The 24,905-nt window shown below is 34.7% G+C and overlaps 1 pseudogene; it reads right to left on the bottom strand.

The window, feature by feature from the left end:
• Window positions 1-66: 66 nt before the first annotated feature.
• On the bottom strand, window positions 67-23,313 carry LOC120214258 (annotated as a pseudogene).
• Between the last annotated feature and the right edge of the window lie 1,592 nt (window positions 23,314-24,905).

Raw genomic sequence — 24,905 nt, 5'->3', positions numbered from 1 at the left:
AATTCTTACCAAGGCATTGAATGACGAGGGACATCTAATCTTTGCATTTGCGTAAAACTAATCTATTTACCAGAAAGGCCCATGAGCTTCAGCATGATGATGAAGATGAAAAAAATCATGATGATGAGAATAACCAGGAGGAAGATGGACATCATCAATGAATATCTCAGGTGGATCAACATTCACTTTAGAAGCATATTCCTCCGCTGAATCCAGAAAAGACTCCACCAAGTGCAAGTCCTCTTTGCGACAACGAAGTAGAACATCAGGCTCTTTCAGTCTCACCAAACTCTGCAACAAAAGTTATTTAAATAAAATAAATCCCAAGAGTTTATCTAATGTTGTAAGTTTCAAATATTTTCAAGAAAGGATTAATGATCTTGCTATACAATACCCAAACCTGAACAATGAGATCTTGCAAAAGCCTTTTGTACACATGGTGATCATGGCTCACATTCAGAAGATCCTTGGATGCTGATTGTTTCATCTCATTAACCACATCATCTCAAGCCTGAAGTACCTTGATCCTAGATGCATTAAGCTGCATCGAATACTCACTGCAATAAAAGAACAAAGCTTAATCATTTTTCACAAAGTGCTGGTATATTCCTCACTAATTAATCCTATGTGCCAATTCTGCATCAAAACAAATTAAACTTGCTTTGCTTTCGCATCAACTATAACCAAGATAGTCAAACTTCTACAATGTTCAATAATTTTCACCCAAATTATATTAAGGTTTATTAGTAACTGAAATAGTGGGGTCTAAAAAAATATTAGTATTTATATTATTATTATTATTATTATTATTATGGTAATTTATTCTAATTATATTTGTTGAAACGATTTTTAATATCGGGGAAGAGCGAGATTTTGAAACCCACATCATTTTTAATCTTCTTAATTGATTAATTTTTAATTAAAAATAGTGTGATTTTAGAAAACATCTCGTTTCGAAAATTTGGGAATTCATTCACGATAAAAACACAAGTTCGAAGAGTCGCCACAAATTTTTGATTAGGGTGTGATTGGGCACCCAAAAACGTTTTTGTCATTTTAAATAAAAATTAATTTTAATTAAAACAACAAATTTAGGTCCGCGTTACCAGAAAATGAGTTCGGGAGTTGGTTACGCGTGGGGAAGGATTAGCACCCCCACAGCGCCCTAAATTGATACCTCGTCGATTAATTAATGTATTTGCAATGTAATTTGCAAATTCGATTTTAATTTGATTTATGATCCCCGACAAAATAATAACATACAAATTTACAACATTCAAAAGCACCAAAATAGATTAAATTAAAATTACTCATTCTTTAGAAATATAAAGAATATTCGATTATTTATAAATATCGAGACCAAATCTTAAATCAGTTATAACAACCTTTTCTCGATAGATTTAAATAGCCGAATATTTCTTTTTCTTCCATTCCCAAACTTTTAAAGTGATACATCAATTTCTTAGGTGTCACTGATAGGATACGATTTTAATTTAAAATTGTTAAAAGCGGATCTCTAATCAGTTAAGACAACCCACTTAAAATAATTTTAAATTAAAAGGGTATTATCGTTAAATCAATTATGTAACGATGTCGAGTTATGCATGTGAGGCTATCATGCAAATTATGCAAAAATGATGTCATGTAAAAATTAATTAAACATGCAATTAAAATAAATGAGTAAATAAATCTAAAGCTAAAATCACTATTTAACAAAGATCACAAAAAAACCTATCAATGCATTACATATACTAAGATCAAAGTATAACCGTGACCACCTATAAAACTAAAATGAAAATCGGGAAAATACTATGCCAAATATGCAACATCACAGAAACTTAAAATAACATACCTACATGACTAAAATGTAACATGCAAAAACCTTAAAGTCTAACATCGAAACAACAAAATTAAACAAATCAACATTTAGGATAAAAATTAAATGAACATAAAATAAATAGACAGAATTAGAAACATGCAAACTTCGACCTAGGGACTAAAACGAAACATAAAGAAAATAAAAGTGAAATGTCTAAACAGCGGAATTTAAATACATTCATATTCGGGACTAAAATCAAACATGCATGAAATATAAATACCAAATTAAAAATAGAAAATGCTCGATTCTAGGACCAAAACAAAAATATATGGCAAATGTGTGGTGACCTTAAAGCAATTAACCCTAAAAATCTAATTTAAAACTTACTTTCAACTAAACCTAACCCTCAAAATCTTCATGCAAGACATTAACCGACATAGGGACGTGACCCTCAGCCTTCTTATGAACACAGTGCAGGCAAATGACCCTCCTATTTATTATTTACTGCATTTCATCCTTAAACACACACACATAAGCACTGTAAATCGAAAACGAATAATAATATATACCTCATGAAATTACCATTCGCCTTTTCTATTGCTTTCTTTCATTCCCGAATTACACTTGATTACATCGCTCATGAATACTCAACAAAATCGGGAATGGACATCCGGAAACTGCTTCTTTCGAATGATAAAAAATGGGAGATGAAAATCCCTTTACACTATTTTTTCTGTTGAAAACCGAGAGCTCCCCGTTCCTCTTCTGTGTAGGATCTTTTGCAGCAACTCAGTGTGTATGCTCATCCTCCCTTTTTTTTGTTCGTGAACCTCCTCCTTGATGGCCAGCCCTTCCTTGGTGAATGGTTTCCCCTTTTAAGTTGCAAAATTATAATTCATTAAACCAACCATTCTCCCACGTTCATTTGCTTCCCCCTTTTGCTAGTGAATTCTCTCAGCTGAAAAACCGAGCCTCCTTTCTCTTTCTTTGCTCCTCCCTTCAAGTTGGTGGAGCAAGCACTTTGTTTTGGATTTCACATGGGCTGTCTAGTGGAGAAAACTCTTGCACTTGGGCTGTTCCTTCGTTGTCATGTTCTATGAGCTGGAAATGCCTTGAAAAATGCTTCAACACGTTGCCTAAACTTGTGAGCTTGTAGTGCAGTTTTATTCCAGCAAATGAATGTTATACACGTGCAGCAGTTTGGACGTGTTTGTGGAGTGAATCCAAACTGGTTTGAGTGGATTATCAGTTGTTTATGTCTCCCAAGGGTTTCAACAAGTTGTCCCAACGTGAGTCATGGTCTAATGTGTTGTTGCAAGGAAAACAACGGTTTGTTGAATTGAATTCGTAATTCCCGTATTGATTTTCCATCCTGCATAGTCTTCAGTTATCTGATCATATCTCAAGCTACCGATATCGGATTGATGCAATTCAAAGTGAGTTGGAAAGATAAGAGATAGAGGACTAAATGTTAAGAAAACTTCCTCATCCAAATATGCTTGTAACATGTTCAAAATTGGCGATCAATATGGATGACGTGCACTGTTTGTAATTTGGGGCCTGATTTGTGCTCGGTGTATCTTGGCCTGCAAAATGATAACATAAATAACGTTAACATTATTATTAATAATAAAATAATATATAATAATAATAATAATAATAATATCCCGAAAAAAATGGGTGTCTACAGCTACCCCTCTTTGCTCATCCTTGTTTTAACAAGAATAGAGCAAAGATAAAAAAGAGACAACACGTTTTTGTCCAGTTCCATCTCTGCTTTAAAACTTGATAAGGGATCTGTTCCACTCCTTCCCCGGGGCGAGACTTGAAAGATCATCGGAAAACATGTTCACTCCCTATTCCTTCAGGGAGTATAAGACTCGAATCATCTTCAACAATCGTGTCTGCTCCCTATTTCTTCAGAGAGTATGAGACTTGAACAATCTTCAATAATCGTGTTTGCTCCCTATTCTTTCAGAGAGTATGAGACTCGAACAATCTTCAATAATCGTGTCTGCTCCCTATTCTTTCAGAGAGTATGAGACTCGAACAATCTTCAATAATCGTGTCTGCTCCCTATTCTTTCAGAGAGTATGAGACTCGAACAATCTTCAATAATTGTGTCTGCTCCCTATTCTTTCAGAGAGTATAAGACTCGAACAATCTTCTGAAAACGGGTTCGCTCCCTCTTTCTTCACGGAGTATGGAACTAAAAAATCTTCTTCTTACGGGTTCGCTCCCTCTTTCTTCAGGAAGTATAGAACTCGAAAATGTTCTTCTTACGGGTTCGCTCCCTCTTTCTTCAGGAAGTATAGAACTCGAAAATCTTCTTCTTACGGGTTTGCTCCCTCTTTCTTCAGGAAGTATAGAACTCGAAAAATATTCTTTTTACAGGTTCGCTCCCTCTTTCTCTAGGGTGTATGGAACTCGGACATCTTTTTCAAACGGGTTCGCTTCCTCTTTCTCTAGGGAGTATAAAACTCGAATAATATTCTGCAAATGAATTCGCTTCCTCTTTCTTTAGGGAGTATAGAACTCGAATAATCTTTTGCAAACGGGTTCGCTCCCCTTTCTTTCAGGAAGTATAAAGCTCGAATGATCTTCTGAAAACAGGCTCGCTCCCTCTTTCTTCAGGGAGTATAGAACTCAAAAATCTTCTACAAACGGGTTCGCTCCCTCTTTCTTTAGGGAGTATAGAACTCGAATAATCTTTTACAAACGGGTTCGCTCCCTCTTTCTTTCAGGAAGTATGGAACTCGAATGATCTTCTGAAAACGGGCTCGCTCCCTCTTTCTTCAGGGAGTATAGAACTCGAAAATCTTCTATAAACGGGTTTGCTCCCTCTTTCTTTAGGGAGTATAGAACTCGAACGTCTTCTTTAAACGGATTCGCTCACTCTTTCTTCAGGGAGTATAGAACTCAAACATCTTCTTCTTACGGGTTCGCTCCCTCTTTCTTCAGGAAGTATAGAACTCGAAAATCTTCTTCTTACGGGTTCGCTCCCTCTTTCTTCAGGAAGTATAGAACTCGAAAAATCTTCTGAAAACGGGCTCGCTCCCTCTTTCTTCAAGGAGTATAGAACTCGAAAATCTTCTACAAACGGGTTCGCTCCCTCTTTCTTTAGGGAGTATAGAACTCGAATAATCTTTTACAAACGGGTTCGCTCCCTCTTTCTTTCAGAAAGTATGGAACTCGAATGATCTTTGAAAACGGGCTCGCTCCCTCTTTCTTCAGGGAGTATAGAACTCGAAAATCTTCTGCAAACGGGTTTGCTCCCTCTTTCTTTAGGGAGTATAGAACTCGAAAATCTTCTTTAAACGGGTTCGCTCCCTCTTTCTTCAGGGAGTATAGAACTCAAACATCTTATTCTTACGGGTTACTGACAACGTCACAAGGAAATATTATAATTTCTTCCTTCATCCATTATGATCTTTTGGACCGTCTGCTTCAAGAACGCGGAATGCTTCATGTTCTAACACCACTTCTTCTCTTTCTTCCAATAGAGGCATAATGAGCTTCACCCACTGCAAGGACTTTTTTCGTTTGAAACTTGTCCTGTTTGAAAATGTTTTTATCCCTTATCTTATTTTTATGGAATGTGAAAAATTTATGAATAAATTTCAAAAATGCTGTCATTTTCTTCAGACTCACAATCAAAACAAATTGTAAAACAAGAGTTCAATCAATATCAAATAAGTCAAATTCTCTTTTTAATCCTTCAAAAATTATATACATTTGAAAAGAGTAAAGATTAATACTGACAAAAGGCTTAGGCTAATTTGGGAAGGAAATATGTTCCAGGTTAGCTTCTTGTATCCTTGATTATGGCGTTCTATTGATCTGATGAGGCAACCATTTTGCTTCTCTTCTGGAAATGATCACTGGTTCTCAGCCTTCGTGAGCGCCTTTGGGCTGTGTGATGCTTTATCAGGAGATGTATTAGATCACCCTTCTGTACAGTAGTTGACAATCTTTGTGTTCGAGCTGCCTTTTCAGGTTTTCAACTCGAATTGTCCTTTGGTTTCAAGACGTCATCTAAAATTTTACATCTTGAACCCTCATTTTATATTTTTTTCCTATCATGCATTAAAGATTTTATTTTAAAAAACTATTTACAAATACAATTAAACCTGAGGGGTGAAATGAAATCTGAAGATAGTCTCTCCACTTAAAAATCCATGTATGATTAGAAGGGACTTTTCAGACACGTAATGTAGGCCATGGCTCATGGTTATGAAAAAAATGGATAAATAGGCTCAAACAAGTGTTTAAGGGTGATCGAACCAAGGATCAATTCGTTTTGTTATCTTCAACCTTGCTATGCCTGATTCGAATCTGATCGTGCATCTTCTATTCTTCTTTTTTACTTCAATGTTTCACGATAGACTTGAGATATTTGAACCGCTCGTCTTGAAGTTTTAGGTGAGTTTTCTTTCCTTCCTTTTTTATTTTCATTTTTCATTTCCAATTTTTTCTCTTTTTTTCATCTTTTTTTTCTTTTTCTCTTTCTACATTTCTCTGCTTTCTCTTCATGATATCAACTCAATTTGATCTTAGAGTGCTTTGTATTTGGTCTTCCTCATGGTGTCATGACTTGCTTCTATAGCGAAATCCAGACTAATAATCTTCACTCGTGCAAGCAGAGGTTATTCACATTTGCCCCTAGTGTGGAGGGTAATCCTTGGTTTGGGTTGAATCCGAAGAAAAATACTATAGGCTCAAAAGGGGACAACAAGGGGTATATATATATATATATTTGAAGGGACAAATGAAACAAAGTCGTTCATCATCTCATACATGGAAGTCTTCGTAAAAGAGGTATCCCTAGGGGGACGTATATTCAGGATTAACCTTATTTATGTGAAAATATTATAATTAATGCATGATATAATTATTTCAATGATTTTCTTTATTTCTTGTTCTTCTTTGTGGTCCTAGCATGCCCTTGATCTGTTACGCTCCATCTTGTCTTTTTTACAGGAAAGGTCCTCGTCATGCCCCATGATTTATTGAGGCTGGGGAAGTGATGTCAATGTTTAGTCTCAGTGATATTTTGGGTAAGGAACCCAACAACGGTTCTTTCGGCTTTAGATGGGATATGAAAGGTCTAATCTTGCCTCTATTCAAAAGCATATAATTAATGAAGTAGCAAAACAACCTTTAACTCATTTGATATTCAAAGAATTACAAGATTAAAACTTGATTCATTGCTCATGACCTTTGGAAAATGACGTAAGTTTATTTTAAAAATCCTTTCAAAAAGTTGAGAAAAACGATAAAAACATGTTCAAACAAGATGTTGCAAATGACAAAAATTTTCTTTATGAACAAAATGATTTTTACAAAATTAGGATGCCCTATTATTCTTCTGATGCAGCGGCGTTTAACTCGATCGGGTGTTATACATTTGGCTCTGGTGCCCCACTCGAGCTCGTTATCCATTGTTTCACCAATTCCTGAGTCAATGTCCCCTTTTCCATAAGCATCTCTATCTCCTTTAACAGCGGCCTATAATTTCCCATAGAATCCCCCAATACCCCCAAGTGAAAATCACAAACACTAACTTGATCATAGCTGTGAACAGAAGGGTCTAGTTGCACTTTCACTGGCCTTGGTGTGAGGTATTGACCTTTAACCAAATGGGGATATAAATATGAGATAGGAATTTGGAACACCTTCAAAGTATCTTTCGATCTTGGGACTTTCTTTGGATGACTCGAGTAACCAGCTGCCCCTTTTCTTTTACGACCGTGAGAGCTCTGGACGTGACATTCATTCACCTCGTCAACTCTTCCCTCTTGATTTCTCGGGATTTTGGAAGTGACTTTCAAATTTCCTTTGTTGATTGCATCTTCAATTGATTCTCCAGCCACCATCAGATCCTTAAAGTCATTCATCGAATTTCCCAGCATTAACTCAAAGAAGGAGCTGAGAGAGAATCATGAAACATACATGATATTTCTTCTTCTAGCAAATGAGGTTGAACTTGTGCCGCCACTCCTCTCCATCTCAGAGCATATTCTTTAAAGCTCTCAGTAGCTTTCATTCTCATCTTTTAAAGGTGATGACGCTATGGGGCTAAGCCTTTAACATATCAATATTGCCCTAGAAAAGCATCAACTAGATTGACCCACGTCTTGATCTGCTCTCTGTTCAACCGGTTATACCACACCACAGCTGGCCCAGCAAGACTATCATGGAAGTAACGAGTCAACAGATTATCATTATCTAAGTACCCTTCCATTTTTCTGCAAAACATTTTCAGATGAATTAGGGGGCAACTAGTGCCATCATATTTCTCAAAATTAGGCACCCTAAATTTATGTGGGATGACCAAATCAGGGACCAAACTGAGTTCTCTGGCTTCTACTCCTTGTGAGTGGCATTAACAACCTTCATATTTTTTACGGCTTCATTCAACCACTTGAATTCGTTCTCAAACTGCCCATAATTGACTAGGCTCTTCCCTTGGTTTGAGTTAGATACACCGGGGCAAATTTTCGCTCTTATGTACCAGTCTGATGAGATTGATTTCCTTTATCCTCCATTTTCTTTTTACCAACAGATCATGGTGCCAGCACCTGGATCACTTGATTCGATAAGCCTTGTAGAGAACCCAATGCTTAATTCCTCGTATCTTGTTGTAACTCGACCAACTGCTCTTGCAACTGATCTTGTGATTTCTCACTAGTTTGCTCCATTGCTTCCATTTATTTGCTCATGGTGATGAGGAACAATATGAATGAATGATCTTGTTATTACTGTCACATAATCTTCCATAAGTTATTTCTGTGGTTTCATAATTAATGCATGTAAAATGTTTAAACAAATACATGCAATGCAAATGCAAATGCTAAATGCAAATACAAAAGGTGTTAATTCAAAGTGGCCACTATAGAACAACCTTCATTTACACAACAAGAATTCATTACATCATGTAGCCAAAATACCATTGTGATTCTTCGTCTCTTCATTTCCTTGAGTCGTACTCTTCATGGAATATGGCATTGTACCTCCAAAGTTGTCAACGTATCTTATCACCTTTGATGACGTCGAATGTCCTTAAATTGAATCTTGAGGTCTCCATCTTCACTTTCAATGCAAAAAGGTCTTCATGTCTTTGTGAAGAGTCTTCTCGTCCTTGGTATTTCTGCATCTATCTCCTAAGGAAACATCTTCGGCCTTCGCTCCTTTGAAAGAAGTCTTCGAACAACTTCAAACTTCATTCATCGGATGTCTTTCTCAATAGATCAGTCTTCAATCATGTTCAAATTTCTTCATTCATCGGATGTCCTTCTTCATGAATCATTCTTCAATCAGGTTCAAATTTCTTCATTCTTCGGATGTCCTTCATGAATCATTTGAATGTCTCTAGATCTCTCGATTTTGACTACATGGTTAAGAATATCTTGCCTCATTATGAACACCCTTCTTATTAGTCAATCACTTGCGAATTAACACATTTGAATGACATGAAGATACAAATGCAATAAATCCAAAACAAAATAGACATAAAACAAAAAATGGGTTAGTACACATAATATAAACAACAAAATGATGAGTATCATAACAAATAAAACCTACCCTCACATGCTGACTACCCAATCATGCTTAGTAGATCCTACCCAACATGATATCTACCCCCATGCTTTGTTATTCACAAAAAGTCCTAACCGCATGATATCTATTTCGCATTCTTGTTCGAGAAAATAAACTTAACCGCATGATTTCTAGTTCGCATACATTTATTCAAAAAGAGAAAATAAATTACTCAAAAACTTTTCCTTGTGTACCCTCCTCACGGGATTCTTAAAGTTCGAGCCAAACTTGACCTAAGCTTGAGCTCTATGTTCACTATATGCTGGGTTAGGTTCTAAAGCAATAGGTTCTCAAATTGTCCTTGTCGGTGCCCCTTTTGACTGCTGAACCCTCAATCCTGGCCCATCACAGGCTTTAGGGGATCGAGTTCAATTTCGAGGGAACACACTTCCTTATGTCCATGTGGAGGTGAATATCATCACGAGGACCATAAGGCGTGAGCTCCAAAAGTGATCCACTATCCCATGCGAAGGTGAAAACCACACGAGGGAGTAGGCTCTCACTCCTACTTAAATAGGACAGAGCGGGGTTTTAGCTCATGTTATGCAAATGCAACTGTGCAGTATGTGAGGAAAAGCGAAAATAAAACAACACAATCATAAAACACTCAAAAATCATCCCTCTTTGAACACAATTAATCTGAAACCATTAACAAACAGATCAGTACAACTATTTATTGGTTAATCAAATTACAAACAAACAATATTAAAACCAAAAAGGGGATCAAAACCAAATTAAAACGAACTTATAACTTTCATTTGCAAAGACAATTAATTAATCGACTATCGGCCTGACTCTCTAAAAAAACTTCCCCAGCGGAGTCGCCAAGGTGTCGAAACGATTTTTAATATCGGGGAAGAGCGAGATTTTAAAACCCACATCATTTTTAATTTTCTTAATTGATTAATTTTTAATTAAAAATAGTGTAATTTTAGAAAACCTCTCGTTTCGAAAATTTGGGAATTCATTCACGATAAAAACACAAGTTCGAAGAGTTGCCACCAATCTTTGATTAGGGTGTGATTGGGCACCCAAAAACGTTTTTGTCATTTTAAATAAAAATTAATTTAATTAAAACAACAAATTTAGGTCCGCGTTACCAGAAAATGAGTTCTAGTGTCGGTTACGCGTGAGGAAGGATTAGCACCCCCATAGCGCCCTAAATTGGTACCTCGTTGATTAATTAATGTCTTTGCAATGAAATTTACAAATTCGATTTTAATTTGATTTATGATCCCCGAAAAAAATAATAACATACAAATTTACAACATTCAAAAGCACCAAAATAGGTTAAATTAAAATTATCCATTCTTTAGAAAGATAAAGAATATTCGATTATTTACAAATATCGAGACTAGATATTAAATCAATTATAACAACATTTTCTCGATAGATTTAAATAGCCGAATATTTCTTTTTCTTCCATTCCCAAACTTTTAAAGTGATACATCAATTTCTTAGGTGTCACTGATAGGATACGATTTTAATTTAAAATTGTTAAAAGCGGATCTCTAATCAGTTAAGACAACCCACTTAAAACAATTTTAAATTAAAAGGGTATTACCGTTAAATCAATTATGTAAAGATGTCGAGTTATGCATGTGAGGCTATCATGCAAATTATGCAAAAATGATGTCATGTAAAAATTAATTAAACATGCGATTAAAATAAATGAGTAAATAAATCTAAAGCAAAAATCACTATTAAACAAAGATCACAAAAAAACCTATCAATGCATTACATATACTAAGATCAAAGTAAAACCGTGACCACCTATAAAACTAAAATGAAAATCGGGAAAATACTATGCCAAATATGCAACATCACAGAAACTTAAAATAACATACCTACATGACTAAAATGTAACATGCAAAAACCTTAAAGACTAACATCGAAACAACAGAAATTAAACAAATCAACATTTAGGACAAAAATTAAATGAACATAAAATAAATAGACAGAATTAGAAACATGCAAACTTCGACCTAGGGACTAAAACGAAACATAAAGAAAATAAAAGTGAAATGTCTAAACAGCGGAATTTAAATACATTCATACTCGGGACTAAAATCAAACATGCATGAAATATAAATACCAAATTAAAAATAGAAAAGGCTCGATTCTAGGACCAAAATGAAAATATATGGCAAATGTATGGTGACCTTAAAGCAATTAACCCTAAAAATCTAATTTAAAACTTACTTTCAACTAAACCTAACCCTCAAAATCTTCATGCAAGACATTAACCGACATAGGGACGTGACCCTCAGCCTTCCTACAAACACAGTGCAGGCAAATGACCCTCCTATTTATTATTTACCCGCATTTTATCCTTAAACACACACACATAAGCACTGTAAATCGAAAACGGATAATAATATATACCTCATGAAATTACCATTCGCCTTTTCTATTGCTTTCTTTCATTCCCGAATTACACTTGATTACATCGCTCATGAATACTCAACAAAATCGGGAATGGACATCCGGAAACTACTTCTTTCGAATGATAAAAAATGGGAGATGAAAATCCCTTTACACTATTTTTTGTTGAAAATCGAGAGCTCCCCGTTCCTCTTCTGTGTAGGATCTTTTGCAGCAACTCAGCGTGTATGCTCCTCCTCCTCCCTTTTTTTTGTTCGTGAACCTCCTCTTGATGGCCAGCCCTTCCTTGGTGAATGGTTCCCCCTTTTAAGTTGCAAAATTATAATTCATTAAACCAACTATTCTCCCACGTTCATTTGCTTCCCCCTTTTGCTAGTGAATTCTCTCAGCTGAAAAACCGAGCCTCCTTTCTCTTTCTTTGCTCCTCCCTTCAAGTTGGTGGAGAAAGCACTTTGTTTTGGCTTTCACATGGGCTGTATAGTGGATAAAACCCTTGCACATGGGCTGTTCCTTCGTTGTCATGTTCTATGAGCTGGAAATGCCTTGAAAAATGCTTCAACACGTTGCCTAAACTTGTGAGCTTGTAGTGCAGTTTTATTCCAGCAAATGAATGCTATCCACGTGCAGCAGTTTGGACGTGTTTGTGGAGTGAATCCAAACTGGTTTGAGTGGATTATCAGTTGTTTATGTCTCCCAAGGGTTTCAACAAGTTGTCCCAATGTAAGTCATGGTCTAATGTGCTGTTGCAAGGAAAACAACGGTTTGTTGAATTGAATTCGTAATTCCTGTATTGATTTTCCATCCTGCATAGTCTTCAGTTATCTGATCATATCTCGAGCTACCGATATTGGATTGATGCAATTCAAAGTACGTTGGAAAGCTAAGAGATAGATGATTAAATGTTAAGAAACTTCCTCATCCAAATATGCTTGTAACATGTTCAAAATTGGCGATCAATATGGATGACGTGCACTGTTTGTAATTTGGGGCCTGATTTGTGCTCGGTGTACCTTGGCCTGCAGAATGATAACATAAATAACGTTAAAATTATTATTAATAATAAAATATAATAATAATAATAATAATATCCCAGACAAAACGGGTGTCTACAATATATTTTTGCAGGCCTCACCTAGGGCCCGACTCAGATTACAAATAGCCCCGAGGTGCAATACACATTCAAGCCCAATTACAAAGCATGGAACCCAACAGCCCACTCGGGTGACCCATCATTTAATCGGACCCGGTACTAGCCCAACCCGAAGCCACTCAGCCACTCAGATACTATCGTCGCCTGCCATTGTTGCTGCTGGTGACTGTTCGCATCTGCACCTACAATGACCGAACATCAAGCAATCACTCAGTCTATCAACAACCGAAATAGAAAAGGGAAAACAAATCTAAACAGTCAGACCTAAATCTCAAGGGGATTAATCTCTTTATATCATATAAAAGGGAGTTTACAGAGAGAAACATACACAGAGAGGGGAGATAAAAAAAAGAGAAACCAAGAGAGAGAATATTAGGATTCGGGGGGTTTTGAGAGAAAAAATACAGAGAAATTCAAAACCCAACCAAGAAATAAACCAAAAACCCATTCGAACCACTGGAACCAAATAAGAAAAATAGAGAGAGAGGGTTTTTACCTCTGTTCAAAGCATTGGGAAGCCCGGGGGTCGCCGTTCTTCTAAGATTTCGAAAGGTATAATGTAGATATAGGGCTCTGGAGGTGTTTTTAGGCTAAACCAATTAGAGATACGAATTGAGGGTGAGAAGACGAACCTGTTGGGGTGGTCTGGATTCTCCGGCCGCTGTGAGTCACCGTGAGCTCCGCCAGCGACGACGTCTCTCTCTTCTCCGATGAGAGAGTTGAGAGAGTTCTCTCTCTCTCTTTCTTTCTATTTCTGAGGTAAGAAGGAGATGAGGGATTTGAGAGAGATAGCCTTGATGTTAGGCTTAAATATCCCCTATGAAACGACACCATTTGGAGAGGGACTAGTCAAGCATTTTAGTGCGTGGGTAAACTTATTTAGGGTCCTTCTAATTTTATAATATTTCATTCTGGTCATTAATGAAGATTTTATTTCTTTTTATTTTGAACACTTATTTTATGAATGTTTCTATTTAGTCCTTATTAGCCTTTAAGCACGTGTATGTATATATTTATGTTGAGGTCATTGTATTTTAATGTTATTTATACTTAAGCAGTTTATGTTGAGGTCATTGTACTTTAATGTTATTTATACTTAAGTAGGATATGTTTTTTATTTCATTTTAGTCATTGATTTAATGTGTTATGTATTTTTGTTGATGTTTGAATTTGGCCATGACATTTTAAAATTTTTATTTTAGTCACTGTTGGGTATTTGGTTTAATTGTTGTTTGGTCCTTTATGTTTTTGTGTATTTTATTTCAGTCCTTTATATTATTTATAAGTTATTTTTATTTCTAGTGCCTGTAATATTTAATAATTTTTATTTTGGTTCTGGTTTTTTATTTATTGTTAAACCCTTCAAAATTCTATTTTTGCTATTTTAGTCCTTTAAATTTTTGTTTTTGCTATTTAGTCCTTTAAGTTTTTATTATTTTTATTTTGGTCCCATAAATCATTGAATGAACTTATTTTTTATCGTTTGTATTCTAATATGTAATGTTATCTAATGTGTATTCTAGTCCTTTATATTTAATATATATTTTACATATTGTGTAATTATTTGTATTATATTAAATAAATATTATTGGCTTTATTTGTTGTAAATATTTTTTTCGCATATTTCCATTCGTATTTATTTCCATTGTATTTCTTTATTTAAATATTATCTGAATAATTTCAAAAACACGTATTTGTAGATCGGGCGTGGAAAGAATCACTTGATCGAAGTGGTACAATCCGATACGAATTTCGAACGAAATGAGACTTGAAATAAATCTATTTTATTTTATTAATTAAATATTTTTATGTGAATGATTCAATGCGTTTTTATTAATTTATTTTATTTTTATGCAAATGTCAATATTTATTTTTATTTCGATATGCATTATTTGAAGATAGAATATTCTTTTACGAATAAGAAATGGTTGAGATAACTTTCCCGACAGAGGATTGAGATTTCAAATCGAGTAAAAGGATTTTCTTTTAAATAATTAATTCGAAGTAAGTTAATCAAATTTTAATAAATGGATCATAATTTAACTTTATATTCGATTCATACTTTCCACCAATTACGACAATGTGTCAGCAACACAATATCAATTTTGGGCGCTGTGGGGGTGCTTATCTTTCCCCACGCGTAACCGACTCTCGGCCCTGTAAAATTGAGTTTTTGGTAAACACATACCAAATTTTGTCTAAAAAATAATTTTTCTTAAAATTGTTTTTAAAAGACGTTGTTCGGTATTCGACCTACCTAGCCCAAAGGTCGATGGTGACTCCTTTTCAATTTCATCCAATTAATTACAAATCACCAATTTTTTCAAAATAAAAGTCATAATCATTTTTAAAATAATATTTAATTGTTTCAAAAAATGGTTATGACAGCTTGACAACTCTGCTGGGGACTTTTTTTAAAGAGTCAGGCTGTAGGTCGCTTACACATTGTCGTTGTGGTGAAAATTATGAGTTCGAGTCTTTAGTTAACTTATGATCAGTTTATTGAAATTTTTAACTTCTTAAATTTTAATTGTCATACTAACATTTTTTTTTGTTTTCAGCTCTGTCCAAGTTTTTATTGAGAGTTTTTACTTTTTCGTTTTTTGAGTCAAAGGTTTGTATGTTCCTCCTCACACACATCACGTGCATTTGCATAGCATGAGCTCTAGACACGAGCTTCGATCCAAATAAGTCAGGGTGAATGTTTTACTCTCGTAAGGAATTATTCTTCGTATGAGTTTTAGCAAATAGCTCATGGGATACATACCTTATACATTCGTAGGGATTTATTCCTTGTATGGGTATAAGGCAGTGAATCTCCTCGAATTGAACTAGTTCCGTTCGAAACCTGTAATGGGTGAGGATCGAAGGTTTGGCAGCCCAAGGGGTACCGACATCAAGGAAAATTCGAGTACCTTTTTTCTTGTTAGAGCCAAAACCATGCATATAGTGAACCGTAGAATGATCACTCTAGGTATAAACATATCGAACCTCTGTTCGTCAGTAAGTACCCAAAATAAGTGTACACAAAGGAGGAGCATTTTTGAACCTTTACCTTTTGCTTTAAATTTTGTCGAATAAAAGCATGCAAACTAGATACCATGCGCTTAGGATTATTTTCTTGAAAATAAATCATTCGGGTAGAAAGCATGTCCAGGTAGGATTACTATCTAATAAAAGCATGTTCGGGTAGATATCATGACGAGGTAGGTGTTATATTTATCTATGAATAACATTTTTCATCATTTTTTGCATTGCATCTCATCGACATGATATAATGAGAAAATGTTGATCCGCAAGGGGATGTTCGAGAGAAAATCTTCACAAGAAGAGATAAAATTTTCAACCAAGCAGCCGTGAACACAGACATGCACCGAAGGTTAAAAGAAGTTCAGAGAGTTCAGGAATGAGACTTGCTTGAAGATCGTGCAATATTCGAGACTGGAAAGATGATCTGTTGATCCAAGGAGTAATCTAACAGTGGAGTCTTATCTAAAATCATGTCATCACTAGTTATCAAGGAGCGACACACTGACTTCAGCACCGCCGGGGCATTAACAGAGTTAGGTTACAGAATGCTTCAGGGGCATCATTTTCAAGGATGAAGATCCGAGATGAAGCAGTGATCCATTTTAGAATCAGCATCTAAGCGAAAACGTGTCTGAGAAATAGACTATCTTGTACTGTGAAGGATCTTATTTCTGGTGAAAATTATTCTATGACATTCATCGTTGGGATCAATATTTTTTGCATCTACATCTGTATTTGCATCTTTGAATTTTGCATCTGCATTTTATTTTTTAAGCATTTTCACATGCATTATTCATGAAAACTTGAAATTAATTTATGGAGGACTCGATGAAATGGTCCTAATCACGTGACATCACATTGAGAATAGAAGCATGATTTGAACAATTAAAATAAAAAGTTGAAATTAGTACAGTGAGAGCTATTCAGCTGGTTGTAGGACTGAGCCTGCCAAGATGATCTGAGAAAAGATTCCCCATATCTTGAGGTTTATGATGTTGAAGTCGTGTGCAGTTACCACATAGGAAGATCTAGACATTCTGCTAAGAACTGTAAGGCACTGAAGCCCAAGATTCAGAACCTGATGGGTTCAGGGGCATGGACAATCGAAGAATGATGGGGCATTGCATTTACCACTTGCATTAAGATCATTGTTTTGTTTGAACTCGTTTTTGTCATTTCTTTAATATTGGCTTAAATATTTTTAAATCTTTTAATGATCGAATTTATGCTACCTTCTAAGGTTGAATAATTGAACGAATTTTAATCTTGTAGCTCTTAGAATATCGAATGAATTACAGATTCTTTTAATTCTTCTAGAATTATAGATTTTTTACATATGGCAAGATTAGACCTTTCTTATCTCGTCTAAAACCAAAAATAAAATCTTCCAATTTTTACCCGGAATAACTTGTGGTTACTACCAAAATACCAAATTTTGACATTCTCTCTCTTTGAGACTTTGAAATATTGCCTCTATCTTTTCGATACACAAAAAAGTCATACCCTTACATATCGTTGAGCCAATAAAGTCACACCATCGCCTTCTTATACACAAAACCAACATTTTTATACCAATAAGACCTGAAAGCATTGAGTACAAGATGTTCACTTGAACATGAACCTTCCTACAAGAAGACACGACTTAGGGCATCTCATATCAACTTTCTGAAAAGGCGCCTAAACAATTGAGACACGCTATAAGCAAAAAAAAAAGGAAATTAATTAGAAATATTTCTATCATACATTAATTACATTGTTTTCATGAGAATAAAAATTAATCTTGAAAATCTATCCCCCTAGGATACCTTTTTTGTAAGGATTTCTTAGTATGAAATGATGAACGACTTTCTTCCATTATCCCTTCATAAAAGGAGAAAATATATCCCTTGTGTCCCTTTTGAAATTAAATTATGTTTTCTTCTGATTCAACCCTAACCAAGGATTGCCCTCCACACTAGGGGGCAAGGTGGAGGAAATTTGCTCGCAGAGTGAATACATCAAACTAGATAAGATACCAAAAGGTGAGCCAAATGAAAAATACGAAGATCAAATCAAGGCGAGGATAAAAGCAAAGAAAAAGAGCAAAAGAAGAAAAAAATCAAAGAAAAAAAGAACAAAAAAGAAATAAAAGAAAATAAGAAGCACATACAAAGATTCCCTCGAGTCAAATGATGCATCAAACTTCAAACCATAAGATTGATCAAGCACAATCATTCTAGAATCAAATCCCTGGAAGATCATAGAGCATCGAGAAAATAAAGACATACGAGCAGACTCAAATCGAGCTAGACAAGATTGAAGGCAACAAAATGAATTGATCCTTGGTTTAATTACTCGCAAATACTTGCTTGGGCCTATTTATCCATTTCTTTCATAACCATAAACTATAGCCTACATTACGTGTCTTAAAATTCCCTTCTAATCATACATGGATTTCTAAACAGAAAAGACTATCTTCAGATCTCATCCCTCCCATCAGGATTAATCTTTTATTTACAAAAGGTTTTTTTAAATCTTTAATGCATGATAGAGATAAAAATAACAAAGGGGGGTTAATGATGTAAATTCTGAATAACGTCTTGAAACCAAAGCCGGATTCGAGTTGAAAACCTGAAAAGGCGGCTCGAATATAAAGATTGTGCAGATGTTATATAGGAGGCGATCTCACAAATCACTTTACAAGACATCACACAATCCCAATACGCACATGAGAGCTGAGAATCAGAGAACACCCCAATAAATGAGCATAAAAGCTGCTCCATCATATCACTGAACATAAAAAAATACAAGAATGCCAAACTTTTTACCAAAGACAATAACCTGAGACTTTTTTATCCTTTCCTTACTTAACCATACCTCAAAGATAACATTGATCTTGACACTTGTCAGATAGCTATAATTCATTGAAGGATTAAAAGTGTAATTAATTCTTTGATATCCAATGAACTCTTATTTTATGATTTGTCTCAATTGTGGAACCTAGAAAGGGGCAATATTTTCAAATCTTTGATTAAACATTTTTTAAAACTCTTTTAATTGATATTTTCATACTTTTGAAAAAAAAAGAAAAGAAAAATGTTTTTCAAAAAAAGACAATCTCTCTAGAGTATATCTTGGTAGTTGACATGTGGCTCTCAGACACAAAGCTCATGCTTAGAATCAGTGCTGAAACAAAAAATGATAAATGATGGGGCATCTTTGGAGATTCAACATCATGAAGTGAACGCTCAAATCTTCTGAAGGACTTTCCTCCACATGCAGGAACAAGCATACTATTTGTCGCCTTTGAGATTGTTTCTCTTGAAATAAAGTGTCGTCTCGCTAGAGACAAGTTTTCTCTTAAAAACAAATTTTGGCTCTCTTGAGATAGTTTTCTCTAAAAAACAAATTTTGTCTCGCTTGAGACAATTTCTCTCAAAGCAAATTTCGTCTCGCTTGAGACATTTTTTCTTTAAAACACAAATTCAGAAGTTGCTTTACTGTTAACAAAATTTATAACCTTTGAGATTCTTCCTCTTAAAACAAATTTTGTCTCCCTTGAGATAGTTTCTCGTGAAACACCAACCTTTGAGATTGTTTCTCTTGAAACAAATTTTGTCTCCCTTGAGACAGTTTCTCGTGAAACACCAACCTTTGAGATTGTTTCTCTTGAAACAAGTTTTATCTCACTTGAGACAATTTCTCTTGAAACACCAACCTTTGAGATTGTTTCCCTTGAAATAAGTTTTGTCTCCCTTGAGACAGTTTCTCTTGAAACAAAAAAAACCTTTGAGATTGTTTCCCTTAAAACACGTTTTTTCTCTCTTGAGACGGTTTCTCTTGAAACCATCATTCCTAAATATGACTTATCATCCTCATTACGTAGGAACTATTTCATCCACCGACCTGACCTCCTTATCATGTAGGAGTCGTGTCACCCTTAGATAACCAGCGGTCCTTATCACGTAGGAACCATGTCATCCACCGACCAGACCTCCTCATCACGTAGGAGTCGTGTGACCTTAGATAATCAGTCGTCCTCATCGCGTAGGAACTGTGTTATCACCCTCCCTAAAGATGGCTTGCCTTCCTCATCGCGTAGGAACTGTGTCATCCACCGACCAGATCTCTCATTGCGTAGGAGCTGCGTCACCATTAGACAATCAGAACTCTTCATCACATATGAGCAGTGTCGTCCCACCAACAAACATATCTAATTTCAAAACCAAAAAAAGAGAATCGGACAAAAACTTCTTGTCTTTTTCATCTTTGACCTATTCTTGTTAACAGAAGAATGTGCAAAAAGAGGCAGCTGTAAACACTCGTTTTTGTCCAGGTCTAAAAATATTATTATTATTATTATTATGGTAATTTATTTTAACTACATTGTTTTGCAGGCCTCACTCAGAGCCCAACTCAGATTACAAATAGCCCTAAGGCCTAGTACACATTCAAGCCCAATTACAAAGCATGGAACCCAACAGCCCACCCGAGTGACCAAACATTTAACCTGACCCGGTACCAGCCCGACCTGAAGCCACTCAGCAGCCCCAAGATTTGACATGAATTCGATCTGACCTGACCTAGTTAGGGTTTCTAAAACCCTAACCCTAGCTAACTACTGTCGTCGCCTACCATTGCTGCTACTGCCGATTATTCCCATTTGCACCTACACTGACCGAACATCAAGCAATCACTTAGTCTATCAACAACCCAAATAGAAAAGGGAAAACAAATCTAAACAAGTTAGACCTAAATCCCGAGGGGATTAATCTCTTGATATCATATAAAAGGGAGTTTATAGAGAGAAACACACGCATAGAGAGGGGAGATAAAAAAAGAAAGAGACATCAAGAGAGGGGAGATTAGGATTTGGGGGGTTTTGAGAGAAAAAATACAGAGAAATTCGAAAACAAACCAAGAAAAAAAACCAAAAACCCATTCGAACCACTGGAACCAAACAAGAAAATAAAGAGAGAGGATTTTTACCTCCGTTCGAAGCATTGGGAAGCCTAGGGTTGTTGTTCCTCTAAGATTTCGAAAGGTATAATGTAAATCTAGGGCTTTATGGGTGTTATTAAGGCTAAATCAGTTAGAGATATGGATTGAGGGTGAGAAGACGAACCTGTTGGGGTGGTTTGGATTCTCTGGCCACCGTGAGCTCCACCAGCGACGACGTCTCTCTCTTATCCGATAAGAGTGTTGAGAGAGTTCTCTCTCTCTCTCTCGGTTTCTGAGGCAAGAGGGAAATGAGCGATTTGAGAGAGAAAGCCTTGATGTTAGGCTTAAATATCCCTCCACGAAACGACGTCGTTTGGAGGGGGACTAGTCAAGCATTTTAGTGTGTGGGTAAACCCATTTAGGGTCCTTCTGATTTTGTAATATTTCATTCTGGTCATTAATGAACGTTTTATTTCTTTTTATTTTGAACACTTTTTTTATGAATGTTGCAATTTAGTCCTTATTAGCCTTTAAGCATGTGTATGTATATATTTATGCTGAGGTCATTGTACTTTAATGTTATTTATACTTAAGTAGGATATGTTTTTATTATTTCATTTTAGTCATTGATTTTAATGTGTTTGTATTTTTGTTGATGTTTGAATTTGGCCATGACATTTGTAAATTTTTATTTTAGTCATTGTTTGGCATTTGGTTTAATTGTTGTTTGGTCATTTATGTTTCTGTTTATTTTATTTCAGTCCTTTATTTTATTTATGGTTATTTTTATTTCTAGTGCCTATAATATTTAATATTTTTATTTTTTATTTTGCTTCTGTTTTTTTATTTACTGTTCAACCATTCAAAATTTTGTTTGCTATTTTAGTCCTTTAAATTTCTATTTTTGCTATTTTAGTTCTTTAACTTTCTGTTATTTTTATTTTGGTCCCATAAATCATTGAATGAACTTATTTTTTCGTTTGTATTCTAATATGTAATGTTATCTAATGTGTATTATAGTCCTTTATATTTAATATATATATTACATATTGTGTAATTATTTTTATTATATTAAATAAATATTATTGGCTTTATTTGTTGTAAATATTTTATTTCGCATATTTCCATTTGTATTTATTTATTTAAATATTATCTGAATAATTTCAAGAATGCGTATTTTTAGAACGGACGTGGAAAGTATCACTTGATCGAAGTGGTACAATCCGATACGACGTTCGAACGGAATGTGACTTGAAATAAAACTATTTTATTTTATTAATTAAATATTTTTATGTGAATGATTCAATGCGTTTTTATTAATTTATTTTATTTTTATGCAAATGTCAATATTCATTTTTATTTCGATATGCGTTATTCGAAGATAGAATATTTTTTTACGAATAAGAAATGGTTGAAATAGTTTTCCCAACGGATGATTGCGAATTTCAAGATTTCTTATCGAGAAGAAGGATTTTCTTTTAAATAATTAATTCGAAGTAAGTTAATCAAATTTTAATAAATGGATCATAATTTAACTTTATATTCGATTCATACTTTCCACCAGTTACGACAATGTGTAAGCGACACAGTACTAATTTTGGGTGCTTATTCTTCCACACGCGTAAGCGACTCCCGGGCCCGTAAAATTTTCTGGTAAACGCAGATCAAATTTTGTTAAAAAAACAATTTTTCTTTAAATTGTTTTTAAAAGACGTTTTTAGGTATTCGACCTACCTAATTCAAATGTCGATGGCGACTCCTTTTCAATTTCATCCAATTAATTCCAAATCACTAAAAATTTCAAAATAAAAGTTATAATCGTTTTTAAAATAATATTCAATTGTTTTAAAAAATATATATGACAAGTGCATCTTGAAACCCGACTAATTTCCGATAAACTAAAATTAAGGGATATAGTTTAATTATATTTAAGTAGATATATTAGCCTCAATTTGAATTCGACTTATATCCAATTAAACATAAAAATCCAGTAAGACAATTAAACTGAACCTAAAATTGACATATATACAGCAAAAAAAAGGGAAACTGGAAAAATTTAGAAAATATCGTTTTACATTTTCTTCCGAATTTCAACTTGCTTCTCCTTCTTCTCGTACTCCTGCCTGATCTTCTTCTTCTCCGCCCCCACCAATTGAAGCTTCTCGATGTTGAACTCCTAAAATATACATCGTTTAACCATCAATTTAACGAAGTATCCAAAACTTAAAAAAAAAATAGAGAAAGCTGAAGTACCTCTTCAGCAGAAACGGAGATCTCATTGGCCTTTTCCTCTGCCTCTTGGCGGATGAAACTCACCATCTGCCGGGTCTGATTGGATACATCTGCGCCGTTCATTTTTTAAGGGATCTAGATTTTATCTTTTGATGAACAAATCAGAGAAGAGCGTGGTAGGTGATATTTGGATGATTTTTTATCAAGGGAAAATAAATGGCGCTGATTGTGATAAGGGGTGTATAAAAATATCAGACCTGGTTAACCCGGTTTCTATCGACTTGAACATAAAAAAGTAGGTAATTTTCTAAAAAAATTTACCCGGACATGTCGAGTACTCGACCCGATATTTCCTGGTTTAGGCATGGGTCACAAAATTGAATTTTTCTAGGTACTCGGTTACATAAGTACCTGATTAGGGATTTTTTATATATATAATAATATTATATTATTATATATTTAATTATTAATAATATTATATATTAAATTAAAGTAAACAATTAAACACCCAGCCAAACAATCACCCACCCGATTGAAATCCTTAAAACTAAAAAGGCTAAAACCTGCTTGTGTGCGACTGTGCTGTGCAACGTGGCTCCTCCTGACCTCCTTCCTCTCCTCACGCTTGGCAGTTGGCTCCACCGCTCTAGGCTCCTCTTTGACCTTTCTTCCCCAGGTAAGAAACCCCCTTTTGTAGCTGGTAATAACATGTGGCGCAAAACAAACTAGTAACTATAAAAAATTATTGAAACTACTTCACACGATTTACAAACCATGATCATGATTCAAGTATCAAGATATCGACTCATATATTTAGCTATGAACTTTTATGTTTTATTAAAAATATTGATTATTAAATTTTGTATTTCGAACTTTTAAATTTTATGTTTGGATATTGAACTTTGTAATTCGAAGTTTCGAACATTTAAATTTGTGTGTGTTTTTTAATTAATAATTTGAAAAAAAAATTGGGTATCCGGGTACCTGCAACATCTGGGTCGGGACACAGGCCGAAAAATCACTTACTCGAAGATCTAGATACCCGACACTTCAGGTACCCGAAAACCCGGGTACCTGAATTTTCACACCCCTAACCATAAGCAGTCATTTAAGTTTTATACTGATTTCGTAGATGTGTGTAATCATTGATCAAGATTCAAGAGCAGTTCGTTGTCAATATTATCATCACTCTTTTTTAGGGTAAACTATACCTATACCACTTAACTATTGTTATTTTTTATTTTGATCATTAATAATTTAATTTTAACAATAAAATTATTTAATTATTTAAGTTATACAGATTAAAACATCTGTCATTAATATTTAATGAGGATATTGACATGTCAATTAATAAAATTGATATAATTAAATAATTTAAATTTAATAAATTTAATCTTTTAATTATGTTATAACACATATTACTATATGATTAAAAAGAAACCACTTACTAACAACCAGTTGGTCTAGTGAGATGATGCACTAGATCCCTTAAGTAAGGCCAGGGGTTCGAATCCTGGCGATTGCGAATATAGTAAATTAGGTTGAGAGGGCATTCTTGCATCTGTAGTATTCAATCTAGATTAGTCTGTAACACCCTAAACCAGTATGACACACAGTCGACCGATAAAGTGCCACATGGAACCACTGGGGTGGCTAACCAAAATTTTTCTTTGACATACTCAATTGAAAACATTCATTTGTAATTACTCACAATTAAAATAAATAATAACATTTATATAAATCAGTTTACAATCGGAGCTCCCAAAATAA

Source organism: Hibiscus syriacus, unplaced genomic scaffold (assembly GCF_006381635.1).
Source record: "Hibiscus syriacus cultivar Baekdansim isolate YM2019G1 unplaced genomic scaffold, ASM638163v2 tig00110057_pilon, whole genome shotgun sequence".
NCBI lineage: Eukaryota > Viridiplantae > Streptophyta > Magnoliopsida > Malvales > Malvaceae > Hibiscus > Hibiscus syriacus.
The sequence above is the reverse complement of the archived record's forward strand: the minus strand, read 5'-3'. Positions and strand labels throughout refer to the sequence as shown.